Raw genomic sequence first — 5,582 nt, 5'->3', positions numbered from 1 at the left:
TTGAACCAAAACCCACATAAAATGGAACTAAAAAGATCTAATGAAAAAATGATCAAGTTAGAGACTAAATTACCAGAAAGTGATGAGGATGGAAGGAAATCTCTGGATCTATTATCTTCTCCTTGAACCTTCTAGCTCCTTCTTCTTTTTCTAGCTTCAAGAACACACAAAATCACTCAAGAATGGCTCACACACTCACAAAATGCTCTATGGTTTGGGACTTGGGGCTAGAAATGAGGCCAAAAGGTGGGGATTAAGATGCTTAAATAGGGTGCAAAACCCCGAAATTAGGGTTTCCTTCAGGCAGACCTACTCGCCGAGTCGAGGGCTCTCGACTCGTCGAGTAGATAGCTTAAAACCCGCGTCCAAGACTCGTTTCTACTCGGTGAGTCTGGGGTTTCCAACTCGTCGAGTAGCTCTATAAAAATGACTAATTTTATAAATAAATGCGTACCAAAAGCCGGGCGTTACAATTCTCCCCCACTTGTCAGCAGACTTCGTTTGAGTTGGAGTAATAAGGACTTGTGGACAAAGATCTATGTCTTAATGAACTAGGGTTTTAGCTAAAACCCTAGTTCATTAAGACATAGATCTTTTTCCACAAGTACTTATTACTCCAACTCAAAGCATGAAAATGAAGATCTAAGCCCTAGACACCCAATGAACACGTAAAGTCTCGGACTTTACTTCCATGCATGGCCCTTTGGGGCTTAACAGGCCATAATAACATCCTTAAGGATTGTATGGGACTCCAATGGCATAAAGTTTGCACCTTTATGCCTTAACAGCCCTTAATGATCTCAGATCTGAAAGGTAAGCCACTTGGGACGTCCATGTCCCAAGGATCTAGATTCTTGAACCAAAACCCACATAAAATGGAATTAAAAAGATCTAATGAAAAAATGATCAAGATAGAGACTTGATTACCAGAGAGTGATAAGGATGGAAGGAAATCTCTGGATCTACTATCTTCTCCTTGAACCTTCTAGCTCCTTCTTCTTCATTTAGCTTTAAGAACACATAAAATCACTCAAGAATGGCTCACACACTCACAAAATGCTCTAGGGTTTCGAGGATTAGGGTTTGGGACTTGCAGGCTGGAAATGAGGCCAAAAGGTGGGGATTAAGATGCTTAAATGGGGTGCAAAACCCCGAAATTAGGGTTTCCTTCAGGCAGACCTACTCGCCGAGTCGAGGGCTCTTGACTCGTCAAGTAGATAGCTTAAAACCCACGTCTAAGACTCGTTTCTACTCGGCCATTCTGGGGATTCCACCTCGTCGAGTAGCTCTATAAAAATGAATAATTTTATAAATAAATGCGTACCAGAAACCGGGCGTTACATGGACCCAACATGTTTGTTCATTTATGATATGTGTGCTATGTGGTGGTACTTTGGGGGAACTCACTAAGCTTTGGCTTACATTTTTTAGTTTATTGTTTCAGGTACTTTTGATGATCACGGGAATTCGAAGGCATGACCGTACACATCCTCTATTTTATGGTTTTATGATTTTGAGATACTCTGATATTGATAAACAATTTGGAAACAATGATTTGGTAAACATTTTATGACTATGGGTTGTTTTTAAAAGTTTAAATTTGTTGTGATTTTTAAGTCGTTACATATGACTACCGGACTTGGCACCCTCCCCAATACGGTACAACCAATGCACTCTAAATCAAGACCCCTTCTAAAAAGTTTCAACCAGGTTAATTGACAGTCTATCTAAAGAAGCACACTAATGAAGACATTAACCTCTTTAGTCACAAGTTTGCATCACCTAGTCATAAAATCAATACCTAGCAATTGAACATCATTAATATGATTTCGAGTAGAACTCATAGAAAACCCATCCATCGGATTGAGAGTCCAAACCAAGGAATCTGGAACAACTAAAAAACAACGTCTCCCACCACCAAAAGCTTCTGGTTTAGTTGTTCCTCTTCCGCACCACCTTTAATCGGCCTTATCCTGTAACCTCCCATTTTCACAGCAAATTTTCTCATTTGTAATTAAGGTAAAACTTCACATATATAGAATCCAATTTAAGAAAACCAATTGTTCCAAAGTACATTGTTTAAATATCATAGTAATATAGTAAACAAATAGTCTCTATTGTTGCTGATGAATGTGTACAGTCACGCATTCGCCTTCCCAAGATCACCAATAGTACCTAAAAAACATAACTAACTGGGTAAACACGAAACTTAGTGAGTTCTCCCAAAATACACACACCATAAAATACACACAAAACATGCACACCGGGCCCACAGTCACAAAGATTGGATTACCCCCGGACCCACAACCACAAAGACTGGATTGTCATGGGTATGTTGGCCTGCCGCCACAACCCAACTGCTCCATTGAGCCTCGAGCCCATAACTGGCTCCCCTCTTCTGCCTACAGCTTACAGTTGGCCTACACCTGGTATCTTAGCCTACAACACAAAGCAAAACCGCCTCAACCTGACCCACTTCAATATCTCGACATATATAATCAAACAAGCAATCAAGTAACACATAAGCACATGCAACTATCTACACAAGTCCACCTGTCTAACAGCTCACTACAACGTTCTAGGCCTCTTCCAACACATTATGCTACTACTAACAAATCTCTGAGGAATGCATAACTATATGTAACCAGAGGTGAGATAGACATCCAAACAGGTGATCTCACTCTAGAGCCACAACCAAACAAGGAATGGGCAAGAAAGCCTAGATTAGAAGTTCTTAGGCTATCCTATGTGACTACATACAGTCCCTAGGGCACTCCACTAGACAAAAACCAACATACCGGTACTCTAACCAGCATACCACTACTCCTACATCTAACACAAGGATATATATATATATATATATATATATATATATATATATATATATATATATATATATATATATATATATATATATATAGGATCAGGATCTTTTGCGAACCCATATTTTCCCGCGACCTTTCTCATGTGAAATGTTTTATAAAAAAAAGTGACTTAAGGCATTAAGTCGGTTGTACATAAGTGAATTGGAAAAAAAATCTCGAAAAAATTGTGCACACATGAAAAGTGCATATATGCATCAACGTCAGAAGTGCATTTCTTCGTCAAAAATAACCAACATATGTCCACATTTTTTTCGAGTTTTTTTTTGCGAATGCACTTCTATATGACCGACTTAATGCCCAAAGTCACTTTTTTTAAGAAAAAAATTTACACAAAAACGTTCGTGGAGTTCGTGCAAAAATATGAGTTCGTAAAAGATCCTGACCCTATATATATATATATATATATATATATATATATATATATATATATATATATATATATATATATATATATATATATATATATATATATATATATATATATATATATATATATATATATATATTGTAATCTAGTGGTTCGGCATTGGTGCCTTCGACGCATGAGTATAGTGAGGAAACCCACCTGAATCGGTGACCCAAGAAAGCCCACAACACGCTTACTTTCTGCACTGATTTCTCCTGCGAACCTAATAGCATCAAAACATGGAAGAACCCTAATCAACAACCCAATTCCTTTAATTTTGACTCAAAGTTGAACTGGTCAAAAAGTCAACAGTCAACAGGTCAATGACTCTTCATGACATGACATGCTCTTGGTCATGCATGGCCAACTAAGGACAAAATAGTCGTGAGATCTTCAATCTTCACGATGTTACAGGCACTTTCTCACGTCGTGAAAACTGGCTAACGGACAACTTAATAAATTAAGCCCTTAATCCATTAAGCCACACACTCAACTCCTCCAGAAGGCTTCCTTACACCCAATAAGCCATAAAAATAGATGCTTTACAGTCTTGCATGCCCAATGCAAGTCTTGAGCTCAAATTAGGTCACTCATGAATAAAAAAAGAGGTCAAAACCATCAAGCATGAGTTCAAACTCCACTAAACTTCAGATCTAGCTCAACTAACCACCAAAGGACTCTAAGGACCCATAAAGTTGCCAACCTTATGGAAATCCGAACACACCAACTAACCTAAACATAGATATTAATGCATAAAAGTCTAGATCTAGCATCAAGGAATCATAATGCTTGAAGATTGAATACTCACAAAGGTCCAGAAAAGTTGCTAGAAGATGAAAATGAGGCTTGATAGCTGGATCTAAGCACCAAGGATGATCCCTTCTTCTTCAAGTCACTAAAACACCACCAAAAGCTCAAGGATTCATCAAATGAGGCTAGGGTTCGATTAGAAGGGGATGGAGGTTGAAGAGGATACCCTAGGAAATGAATTTAGGGCTTTAAATATGGAAGAAACCCTAAAATTTGTGGGCTTGGGCTACAACCACTCTAACGACGTGACCACTCTCTTGTAACGTTGTGATAGGCCTTCCCGGATACGTCCCACCCAATTAACGCATCACGACGTGACCTCCCTATGGTCACGTCGTGACACCCGATTTTCCCCAAAAACCATGCTTTTGACTCCTTAATGCCCTAAATCGATCCATTTTGGAAAACGGGTCTTATAATTCTCCCCTACTTAAATTAGATTTCGTCCTCAATATTAGTTCTTGCTTCCACTCTCGAACACTTCTTCGACCCCCCCCCTTACAGGTCCTCCAACCACGACTCCTTTAACGCAGGCTAAGATCAATTGAATGCCAACACCTATAACCATCATCAACAAGGGTTCCAAGACCAGGCTCACAAGCCAATCCGAGCAGAGACTCCAAGGTCTAAATCACTCCTATTACAACACTTCTTGAACAGCCGACCATCTCTCGATATTTCTGTCAGCACTATTTTTTCGAGGATACGCGAACTGACGATTACATCTTCACACGACATCCTTAAACCATACCGGGAAGAACCAACTCCTTTATCCGTAACATGCAGATCCTGAAGTCATACATAAACTTCAGGTAGATGGAACCACCCCATTTTCCACCCATGCTGACCAAAACTCACCGACCTGATCTGACCAAGACCTCCTGACATTGCTCCGCCCATCGAATAACCAAAGAAAGAAACTACAACCTACACCATAGCCGACAACCTCACACACCGACGCACCAGCTAGAAATTCTAGCAAAAAAACCTAGCAGACAAGGCTAAACCATCCTACACATCAACTATGCTGACCAAAAACCTGCAGATTTGATCAGTCTGAGATCTTCTCGGCTAAACACCGTTATATAAAGAAATAGAACGCAGAACCCACGGTCGGCCGTCATCATCGCTAATCTTGTATAAAATGAACCAATAAAATAAAAACCAATCGATCGTATATTAAACTAGAGCATATTCCTACTCGACTCTAACATCCCCACTCTACTATCCATTGACAACACTCGAGCTTACCCCGATTCGCGAACCACTCATATCACTCGGGCTTACCCCCGATCTACTAACCAATAACAACACTCTGACTTACCCCCAATTTGCAAACCAATAATAGCACTCAGGCTTACCCCCGAGCCGCTAACCAATAACAGCACTCGCATCCTAACATAGGCACACACACCAAACCTCCAAGGATTTAATTATTCCTATCAGGCCTTTGGGTCGCGACTCAGACTTCCAGTGTGACA

Source organism: Lactuca virosa, chromosome 8 (genome assembly GCF_052849685.1).
Source record: "Lactuca virosa cultivar CGN04683 chromosome 8, Lactuca_virosa_CGN04683_v6, whole genome shotgun sequence".
In the NCBI taxonomy this organism is placed as follows: domain Eukaryota; kingdom Viridiplantae; phylum Streptophyta; class Magnoliopsida; order Asterales; family Asteraceae; genus Lactuca; species Lactuca virosa.
Note: the sequence above shows the minus strand (reverse complement) of the source record.